This window comes from Calliphora vicina, chromosome 4 (assembly GCF_958450345.1).
Source record: "Calliphora vicina chromosome 4, idCalVici1.1, whole genome shotgun sequence".
NCBI classification, from domain to species: Eukaryota; Metazoa; Arthropoda; class Insecta; order Diptera; family Calliphoridae; genus Calliphora; species Calliphora vicina.
In genome coordinates, this window is record NC_088783.1 from 54,171,197 (window position 1) to 54,183,586 (window position 12,390).

The window sequence follows — 12,390 nt, forward strand, 5'->3', positions numbered from 1 at the left end:
TTATGAGTCCTTTTAAATATGTTAGTGCTTTATTTAGATTAAAAATATAACATTTGCAAAGCGTTTTATGTCAATATTAATATATTTATTTTAACACTGTGTTATATCCACATTGTCCAGAACTTCACCTGCAAGCTATAAAAAGGTGGAACCGTTATCGAAAGATGTTATGAAACTTTTGTTGGATCCATTACTTCCTAGTGATTCATCAGACTCCAGTTTTTTGATGACAGCGGGTCCAAATATTTCCCGATTTTCTCCATTCCGATTTTGATTGTTGCACAGTGTAATTGTTATTCGTTTTTAAAAATAAACTTATTAATAAAACTAAAAAAAAGATTAATTTTATATGAATATTTCGACCTATGCCGGCAATAGGGTAAATGTCCAAAATCTATAAATTTAAATAGTTACTAGCTATAAATAAAATTACTTATATATTAATTATATATAATTTTTATAAAGATATATTAAAATAATTTCTTAGAATTGAAAATAGTATAGAATTTCTTCCGAGGTAGTGTAGTTTAGCAACCTCTCCCGCTCATTCTGCTGAAGTAGCAGTACCCATTTTGCATTACTTTAATAGCTTACACCCTTGCCTGCAATATTTCCATATAAATGAAATTAATTCGGCCAAGCTTTTAGAAGATACGAATTTAATTCCAATAAATTAGGGGTTTCTCCCACTGTGGATCGGTCCATAATTAGTCATGGCTCAAAATCGGAAAAACTATTTTTTAACCCGTTTTTTAAAAAAAAAAAAAATTAAAAAAAGAAAATTTTAAAATAACAATTTTTTGTTTACCTAAAAATATTTAAAATTTGAGGTATAATTTGGTAAAAGGTATATAAGATTCGGCACAGCCGAACATAGCTCTCTTACTTGTTATACCCTTCACGTTCGTGAGAAGGGTATATATAAGTTTGTCATTCCGTTTGTAATTTCTACATTTTTCATTTCCGACCGTATAAAGTATATATATTCTGGATCCTTATAGATAGCGGAGTCGATTAAGCCATGTCCTTCTGTCTGTCCGTCTGTCTGTTGAAATCAATTTTCTGAAGACCCCAGATATCTTCGGGATCCAAATCTTCAATAATTCTGCCAGACATGCTTTCGAGAATTTAAAATCAGCAAAATCGGTCCATAAATAACGGAGATATGAGCAAAAAACCGGGACAACCCCGATTTTTGATATATATCTGGATTCAAAGTCCATTGCAACGATGAAGATAAGGCTATAGTAAGTTGGACCTACAATGGGTCAAAATCGGGAAAAATATTTTTTAACCCGAATTTTTTTTCATCAAAAATTTTTTTTGTCATACTTTTTTTTTTCCAAAAAGAAAATAAAATTAAAAACTAAAAAAAAAATTTGGAAAAAACTTTTTTTAAAAAAATTAAAAAACAATTTCAAAAAAAAAATTAAATTTAGTTTACTTAAAAATATTTAAAAAAATTTATTTTAAAGTATAATTTGGTGAAGGGTATATAAGATTCGGCACAACCGAATATAGCTTTCTTACTTGTTTTTTATTGAATTTTTTCTGGATCGTTATAGATAGCGAAGTCGATATAGCCATGGCCGTATGTCCGGCTATGTTGAAATCAACTTTCCGTAGAGACCAAATTACTTACAAACATAATTGATACATCAATATATCGGCCCACAAATGGCTGAGATATAAGGAAAAACCGGGACAATCTCGATTTTTGGCCTATTTTTGATCTATATCAGGATTACTAAGTCATTAATATAGACAAAATGGATATCTAATGATAGATATTTCATAGTCCATTACAACAATGTATATAAGGCTATAGTAATTTGGACATACAATGGGTCAAAATCGGGAAAAATATTCTTTAACCTGAATTTTTTTTACCAACAAATTTTTTTTCGCTAACAAATTAAAAAAAACAAGCTGTGCCGAATCTTACATACCCTTCACCAAATTATACTTAAAAATAAAAATTTTAAAATAATTTTAGGTAAACAAAATTTATTTATCTTTTTTCGAATTTTTTTTTTAAATTTTTAAAAATTTTTTTTTTTTTAATTTTAAAATTTTTTTTGTTTTTTAAATTTTTTTAATAGTTAGCGAAAAAAAACTTTTGGTGAAAAAAAATCGTGTTATAAAATATTTTTCCGATTTTGACCCATTGTAGGTCCAACTTACTATGATTTTATACGTCGTTGCAAAGGTCTTTTATATATCTATCATTAGATATCCATTTGTCTATATTAATGACTTAGTAATCAAGATATAGGTAAAAAATCAAGGTTGTCCTGGTTTTTGTGGACAGATTTTGCTGATTTTAAATAGCAAACTTCTCGAAAGAATGTCTGACAGAATTATTGAAGATTTGTATCCCGAAGATATGCGGGGTCTTCAGAAAATTGATTTCAACAGACAGACGGACAAGGCTTAATAGACTAAGGATAAGGATCCAGAATATATATACTTTATAGGGTTGGAAATGAAAAATGTAGAAATTACAAACGGAATGACAAACTTATATAGGGTATATCTCACGAAGTTGAAGGTTATAAAAATTAAATAAAATTAAAAAAAAAATTTTTTACAAATTTTGAAAAAAAAAAATTTATAAATTTTCAAATTGAAACGATTTAAAAATTTTTTTTATAAATTTTTTTTCCACTAAGAATTTCTTTTCAACTAAACTCTGGTATAATTGAACTTTTTCAAAATGTGCTTTATGCCATTCCAAACATCATCCAAAGACCTCTCAGATTATATCAAAACTTAAAAAATTCATTTAATATTCATTTAAATTCAAACCCCTAAAAGTATACTGCCTCTGTTTTGTTTATATTTTTTATCAGCTCTTGAGTTCAATTAACTCAATATAACAATACAAAAATAAGAATAACAGCTCAAATTGATTGATTTATTTTATTTCAAATTAATTTAAATACAACAATTACTTGACCTTTATAAACCAAACAACAATCTATATAAAAAAATAAATACCAGCTGCTAAACACAAATTCAAAAACTCATAACTGCATGCCAGCATAATTGTTTATCTATCTATTTGCAGCCAGACTCTCGTAGTTCAAACCAAAACATTCGCACGTACTTTTCAACAAAGTAACGATAATAAATGAACATGGTTTTTATGCAGCAACAGCAGACCGTCCAACGTTTTTATGCAAATATTTGAGATTTACAAAAACTTTATACAGAGACACAATAGCAAACAGCATGGCTGTGCTAGGTTGTGCTTCATTTTTACAAAAAAAATTTCATCCTCTTAAAATGAAATTGGGTTTCGTTTAGAAGAACTTTACGCTTCATTTTGTATGGAACCAAACTTCATTTTCAAGGGGTTAACAGAATAACTTTCGTTATCGTGAGCCGTTCCAGTATAGATTTCCCAGTGGTTCTGATAATTATCGCCACTGAACTGACTACATCTGGCTCTAATATCTGACAGTAAAATTATTACAGATCTAGCAATAATTTGTAGTTTAAAACAGATTACACTTCTGATTACTTAAGAACACTAAGTGACAATTAACTCTCTAATACATTACTTCTGGTGAGGGGAATAACTACAAGGTAAAGCGATGTATTCGGTAGGATCAAAATGGTGGTATGTACAAGTTTACAAGTTCGGCATAGTCACCAAGAACTGCTGGGTATGTTTTTTTGATATATCTATGTGTGCTTGAGCGCCAGTGTAATGCACGCAAGCACCACTCGCTATAAATTTCAAAAAATAAACAAAAAACTAAAAAAAAAAATGTAAACAACACTGACAGGACGAGAGAGTACAATCAACCAAACAACCACCAGTTGTTGTTTCACATGACCCTTGGAGTTCAAAGGAATCCCACATCTATGAGAAAAAGTTCATTTTGCAGTCATTAATCAATTTTACACCAGAACGACAAAAACACACCATGACACACAACAAGGTGGGGTAATAACCGCCATAAATAAAGGGAGGCTGTTTTAAAAACGGGAAAATGAAATGAGAACAAAAACAAAACAAAAATAAAGCCGACATGTGTTGACTGTTGTGATGATTTAGCTGATGATTTGCTTGACCAGCTGCAGTTTGTTACGTACACTGCACAGTGGGGCAGAATCGAAATTTTTTGGAAATAAATCTGGCATTTCTAAACGGCTGGTCCGATCGGGATAAAATTTGAATTGGACTTAGCCAAGGAGTATTCGAGTTTAAGTTATTAAAATGGGACCTACAAATAATCCAGGGGCGGCGCTATGGGGGCTCAAAGTAGGGTACCTTCGCCATGTTTGAAATCGTATGAAAAAGTGCAATATTTTTGAAGGACGGAGTTTTAAAGTGGCATATTTTTGAATCTAATTGAGATATTGACTTGAAATTTTTTTTGTAAGACCAAAAATTAACTTATCTAAACAAAAAAATATAGCTCGGAAAAAATATGGATCAAATTGTTCCTAATATTTGCAATCCTATTAAAATTTTGATATAAATTTTAGTTTTAGAAACTCAATGAATATGTAATAAAATCTTTATTTATTAACGAAACTCAATGAATTTGTCAGCGTTTTTTAAGTTTCTCATTCTAAATAACAAGGTGGAAAAAAACTTGTTAAAAGGTCAAAGGAAATCCCGCAATTCCTAAAAATTGGAGCGAAAATCCCAAAAATGGTATTTTTTACAATTTTATCTATAGGGTCCACATTTCTTTCGGGACTGGGAAAATACTTTGGGGATAAAGAGGGAACACATCAGGGTTTGGAAAACTGCTTTCCGTTTTCTGATCCCAGCTTTGGGATTTTAGAACATCTGGCCCAAAGTTGAAATTTTGATAAAAAATATGTCAATTTCCAAAGGGCGTAGGGCCGACATGTTCGAAAAATAGGACATGTTTTTTATACCAAAATGTTCTCCGTAAAGAAACTTTATAGAAAAACATAAAATTGTTATATGTTCTTAAAGAAAGTTGTTTTTTAATAAGAAAAGAGTTAAGTCACCTTTTTGTCCAAAAAACAACAAAAATATACTATTTTTTTTAATTTTTAAATTGAAAATCTGTTATTTTTGGATTCGTAATTGATATTGCTCTGAAATCTTTTGTATGTTGTTGGTAATTTAGTTGTCTAACTAACAAAAAAAATTCGAGTCCATTCGGTCCGAAAGTGCGCCCTATATTTTTAAAGAAGCGGACCAAGGTATGGCAAAATTTTAAAGTTTCAATTTTGAGCATGTTTTTTCAAGATCTAGCCGAGTGCTTTCCAAAAATATAAAATTCTTTGAAATCGGATGGGAAACAAAAAAATGGCACGTGTTTAAAAATTTTACATGTCGAAGGTACCCTACTTTGAGCCCCCATAGCGCTGCCCCTGGATTATTTGTAGGGCCCATTTTAATAACTTAAACTCGAATACTCCTTGGCTACGACCAATTCAAATTTTATCCCGATCGGACCAGCCGTTTAGAAATGCCAGATTTATTTCCAAAAATTTCGATTCTGCCCCACTGTGCATTGGTATGTTGCTTTATAATTTGACAAAAGACATACATGTTTGTCATCATTCATTTAAGCCTTTTTGGTGATGCCTTCCATGTGCTAAAGTGTTAATGCAGTTTGCATTTTTAAAAGGCTTTTGTTTTTGTAGAGATCCGCCAAAAACAGTGAGTGAGTTTAAATTCCGTCAAAATTAGTGACAAATTAAAATTGCTAGATAACGATGTTTTAGACTTTAGGAACAGTTTTTGGCTGCTGGATTAAATTTTGTTTAGTTGAAAATTGCATAATCTAGACTTTGTCTTCTTTGATAAATGAAAAATAACGTATGGGAAAACTTTAAATATACAATGTTTAAACATGGAATTTTTATCTACATTTTAGTTAATATATTATATACCGAAATAAGCTAAATTAACAAAGAAATATTGCATCCACATATTTTTGCCTTTCGATATTAGTCTGTAATCCTGCCACCGATTTCTAAATTTTCTTTGTATCTATGGTTTTAACTCCTTTTTTATTTCTAGTTGAGGAATCTACATTTTGTTCACGGTATTCTTTTCTACAAGTCCTATATATCTATTCTCTATCCAAGTCCAGGAACTTTGAATGGGTTGCTTACTTTTAGCTTAAATTGAATGTATCTGCTATTCAAATAGTTAATTGTTACCTTGACGAAGTAGGTCGTTATTCAAACTGACCAATATTTGTTTGAAATTTGTTAATAAATTCTTTCAAGTTTTGGAATACAATATTCATTATAAACTTATGCATTTATTAACATAGTTTTTATTTAAATACGAATTTTATATTTTTGCACATTTGTTTACCCAAATATTAGGTTTCTCCTACTTATATATTTAACTAGTATTTGGTAGTGGTTTTTCTAAATTAAATTTAATTTATAGAAAAATATATTGTAAATTGCAATTAAAATTAAATATGTATTTGCTTTAATGTGTGAGTTTATACAAATGAATGAGTTTATACAAATTAATAAATAATCACTACCATTGCAAGCATTTTTATTTAACAACATTATCAATGTCTCTTAAATTTGTTATTAGAAAACGTGTGTGAAATGAACAAACAATATTAAGAAAAAACAATCAAGAGTCACTTGGCAGTCCTGAATCTTAGATGCTTTTCGTATTAAATCCACAGGAAAAAAATTTTAACTTAAGGCTAAATTGTTAAAAGAGTGTTGACACTGTTCAGTTCTAGTTCAGTTCTAGTTCAGTTCTAGTTCAGTTCTAGTTCAGTTCTAGTTCAGTTCTAGTTCAGTTCTAGTTCAGTTCTAGTTCAGTTCTAGTTCAGTTCTAGTTCAGTTCTAGTTCAGTTCTAGTTCAGTTCTAGTTCAGTTCTAGTTCAGTTCTAGTTCAGTTCTAGTTCAGTTCTAGTTCAGTTCTAGTTCAGTTCTAGTTCAGTTCTAGTTCAGTTCTAGTTCAGTTCTAGTTCAGTTCTAGTTCAGTTCTAGTTCAGTTCTAGTTCAGTTTTAGTTCAGTTCTAGTTCAGTTCTAGTTCAGGTTCTAGTTCAGGTTCTAGTTCAGGTTCTAGTTCAGTTCTAGTTCAGTTCAGTTCTAGTTCAGTTCTAGTTCAGTTCTAGTTCAGTTCTAGTTCAGTTCTAGTTCAGTTCTAGTTCAGTTCTAGTTCAGTTCTAGTTCAGTTCTAGTTCAGTTCTAGTTCAGTTCTAGTTCAGTTCTAGTTCAGTTCTAGTTCAGTTCTAGTTCAGTTCTAGTTCAGTTCTAGTTCAGTTCTAGTTCAGTTCTAGTTCAGTTCTAGTTCAGTTCTAGTTCAGTTCTAGTTCAGTTCTAGTTCAGTTCTAGTTCAGTTCTAGTTCAGTTCTAGTTCAGTTCTAGTTCAGTTCTAGTTCAGTTCTAGTTCAGTTCTAGTTCAGTTCTAGTTCAGTTCTAGTTCAGTTCTAGTTCAGTTCTAGTTCAGTTCTAGTTCAGTTCTAGTTCAGTTCTAGTTCAGTTCTAGTTCAGTTCTAGTTCAGTTCTAGTTCAGTTCTAGTTCAGTTCTAGTTCAGTTCTAGTTCAGTTCTAGTTCAGTTCTAGTTCAGTTCTAGTTCAGTTCTAGTTCAGTTCTAGTTCAGTTCTAGTTCAGTTCTAGTTCAGTTCTAGTTCAGTTCTAGTTCAGTTCTAGTTCAGTTCTAGTTCAGTTCTAGTTCAGTTCTATGTTCGTAAATTATTTAGGGACTTCTAAAAGCCTATCTAAACAAACAGAAGGACAACGTTGAAGTTACTTCTCTATTTTATTGGTCGCAAATAAATATTATATAATACAGAATTAAAAAAAACTTAAGAATACCCTTTTAACGTTTCACTTTAATTTTCTTTTATTAAATGTCATGGAATTATAAGCGAGAAAAAAAGTGGAAAAACTAAATGCTGTACAATTCTGCTGATTATTTCAAATGAATTTTTTAATTAAAATTTTTATTTTCATTTTTCTATTTCATTTATTTTTTTTCTAGTTATCTTTTCAAACTAAAAAGAAAACCAAGAAATGTTTGATAGCAGCATTCACATGCTTATTTCAAGCGACAATGTGTAGATACCAAATATTTCCAAGATAAAAGACAATTACTTTTTAAATTTCTTTCAAAAAAAATTAAAATAAAAAAATGGAAAGAAACTAGAAACAATGCAATTTACTGCAATGTTTCTGTGAAACTGACATTCTTGCCATTTTGGCTTAATTATATTGTTATCAGAGATAATAACAGCAGTAGAAAAGAAGGACAGTGGTCAAACATCTCCACGGTACATACACAGGGAAAAATATTTATATATGATTTTTCCCAGTGTCTATCCAGGACTTTATATTAAAGATGCTGTAAAATATAAATTTAAAAGTTACTTTTATAAGTTATCTTGGCTTTCGTGCTGTGCACTTACTCTAAGAGCCGACCACTGCTTTAAATGCTTATAATCCAGCAGAAAAACTATTAATTTATCTCAAATATTTTAACAAATTAGATTTGGAGTTGAGGATAACAAACCTTTTAGTTGTAAACATTTGTTTAAACAATTTCTTTGTTGTCTTTATGTTAGAAGGATGAATGAACAAAGAGGATTTAATTACTTATGTGACTTTTGTCCTTTAGATGTTTGAAGATTTGTTTTGTTCTCTATCAACCAACATGTTTAGAAAGTTTTATATTTTTAAACACACCCCCCCCCCCCAAAAAAAAAAATTAATTAGTTTTCTTGGTGTTATTGTTTTGTTTGTACAAAATAAAATGTATGAAAAACTATTGTGGTTTTCAAACAAAGTCAGAATATTTTCAATTTATTTCTCTTTGCTTGTTATGATTATTGAATTAAATATTTGCCAAAGAGTTAGTTACAGTTGGTGAATGTTAACAAATAAACTGTGTTTCCTTACAATATCAGAAACAATTTCATGAATGAAAGAATAGAGAAACATTTCACATGAATACTTTGATGATTGTTAACTTTTATTCTCGGAACCTTTTACTTTAAATAAGACACATTTACCTATCATTTACAAATGATTTTGAAATATGTTTCGCTCTAAAAACAGCTTTAGTTTTTTTATCTTTAACTTTTGTTATACTAACTCATCTTTCTAATTAAATATTTATGTTTTTTTTTTTTGGTATTTTCTGTGGTTTTGCTGGTTACAATTCCAACTTCCCCCTTTCTTTATTTGCTGGCATCCTTTGATATTATTTAATTTTCAACAAAATTGCTTATTGCCAAAACGTGGAGAAGCTTTAGTTTTATTTTGTTGCTTTTAGTTGCCACCTTTTTTTCGATTTGGTAAATGGAAAACTTGGAAACCTCAAAAAAATATACTAGCTAGGAAAAACACCCAGAAAAACGTGTAAAATTTTTAATATTTTGGATTTTTAAAGTGTAATTGTTTAGTTTTTCTTACGTGTTAAACATTTCATGAATATAAATTGTGCTAAATTCTATAAGGGTTACTAAATAAATTGTTACAAAAAATAGTGTGTGTAAAACACTCTCACCTCCAAAATACACAACCTAAATTAATAAAATTTACACAAACATTTTTATGAATTCCTAAGTAGTTTGGTATTGAAAATCAGCAAAATCGGTTTAGTAGGAAAAAAGTTATGGACCAAAATGCAAGACAATCTCAAAAAAAAAAAAAAAAAAAAAAAAAAAACAATATCCAACATTTAATTATTTAGTTGTTCTAGCTGTGAAAGTTTTTTTTTATAATATCACTTTTTTTTTCTCAATTTTGTGGCCACAAAACTCTTTAAATGCTACATTTATTTTTGTAATAAATAACTTAAAAAACCTTATTTAATATTCTTTAATGGCAGCAAACAATATTTCAATATTTCAAAGTATTTAAATTTCTTCTAAAAGTTTCCAGCTGAGTATTTTTACTGCACACCAGCAACAAATGCAAACTTGCACAGCAAAGCATTTAAGTATCACAAGTTGCCTGCACTTTCAACTACCAAGCTACTGCTATATTTGCAACGTAATGTATAAGATTACCTTAAAGTATTTTAAGTTTGTTTTGTTATTCTACACAAAACAATTTCACTCAGGTAAATGTAATAAAGAACAAAAAAAACAACTTTTTTTCTTTAAACAAAAATTAACATCATTTGCTGGCAGAAAGTATTTTAAGTAGTCAGTAACTAGAAAAAATTAAAATCAAACAGGAAACGAAACAAAAAAAGAAACACACTTTTCTAAGTAGTTTAAAAGAAAAGCAATATAGTTACGTACTTAAAAGGTTTATTTGCTTTTATTGTTTGTTTGCCAAATACATATTTTAACTAACAAAACTCATGTTGTTTCAGTAAAATGTGAAAAACAAACCCTCAAAAAAGAAAAAAAATCGCTAAAGAACTACTAAAAGGTGTTAACTGTATTTTTAAGAGTGATTCAACATTTTTTTGTTTAATAGTTGTTTCTTTTAAAAGTGCTTAAAAATACTGCTTCAATTACAAAATTAATAGGGGGTTTCCTGCATACTTTATTAACAGCAAATAATTTTTTTAATAAAAATATTGTTCAGCATAAATAAATATTTATACGGAACCTAAACAAATGTTAATTTAAATTATTAAAATTAACTTTTTGTTTGCCTTAACTGAATACCCATATTATTCTTGTAGTTAAGTTTGCAAATTAACATTTTTAGCGGCTAAAGAAAATGGAGTAATAAAACAACGTGCAAAATACTTTGTTAATGTGCTGTAGTTTTCTTTTTAGGGAAATTCTTGAGTCAATTGAACTCACTGCAATTTCTATCATTGTAGTACACTTATACACTCCACTATGATAATAAGGATGTTCATGAACTAGAGCCGAACTAGAACCTGAACTAGAACCTGAACTAGAAACTGAACTAGAACTGAACTAGAACTGAACTAGAACTGAACTAGAACTGAACTAGAACTGAACTAGAACTGAACTAGAACTGAACTAGAACTGAACTAGAACTGAACTAGAACTGAACTAGAACTGAACTAGAACTGAACTAGAACTGAACTAGAACTGAACTAGAACTGAACTAGAACTGAACTAGAACTGAACTAGAACTGAACTAGAACTGAACTAGAACTGAACTAGAACTGAACTAGAACTGAACTAGAACTGAACTAGAACTGAACTAGAACTGAACTAGAACTGAACTAGAACTGAACTAGAACTGAACTAGAACTGAACTAGAACTGAACTAGAACTGAACTAGAACTGAACTAGAACTGAACTAGAACTGAACTAGAACTGAACTAGAACTGAACTAGAACTGAACTAGAACTGAACTAGAACTGAACTAGAACTGAACTAGAACTGAACTAGAACTGAACTAGAACTGAACTAGAACTGAACTAGAACTGAACTAGAACTGAACTAGAACTGAACTAGAACTGAACTAGAACTGAACTAGAACTGAACTAGAACTGAACTAGAACTGAACTAGAACTGAACTAGAACTGAACTAGAACTGAACTAGAACTGAACTAGAACTGAACTAGAACTGAACTAGAACTGAACTAGAACTGAACTAGAACTGAACTAGAACTGAACTAGAACTGAACTAGAACTGAACTAGAACTGAACTAGAACTGAACTAGAACTGAACTAGAACTGAACTAGACTGAACTAGAACTGAACTAGAACTGAACTAGAACTGAACTAGAACTGAACTAGAACTGAACTAGAACTGAACTAGAACTGAACTAGAACTGAACTAGAACTGAACTAGAACTGAACTAGAACTGAACTAGAACTGAACTAGAACTGAACTAGAACTGAACTAGAACTGAACTAGAACTGAACTAGAACTGAACTAGAACTGAACTAGAACTGAACTAGAACTGAACTAGAACTGAACTAGAACTGAACTAGAACTGAACTAGAACTGAACTAGAACTGAACTAGAACTGAACTAGAACTGAACTAGAACTGAACTAGAACTGAACTAGAACTGAACTAGAACTGAACTAGAACTGAACTAGAACTGAACTAGAACTGAACTAGAACTGAACTAGAACTGAACTAGAACTGAACTAGAACTGAACTAGAACTGAACTAGAACTGAACTAGAACTGAACTAGAACTGAACTAGAACTGAACTAGAACTGAACTAGAACTGAACTAGAACTGAACTAGAACTGAACTAGAACTGAACTAGAACTGAACTAGAACTGAACTAGAACTGAACTAGAACTGAACTAGAACTGAACTAGAACTGAACTAGAACTGAACTAGAACTGAACTAGAACTGAACTAGAACTGAACTAGAACTGAACTAGAACTGAACTAGAACTGAACTAGAACTGAACTAGAACTGAATTAGAACTGAACTAGAACTGAACTAGAACTGAACTAGAACTGAACTAGAACTGAACTAGAACTGAACTAGAACTGAA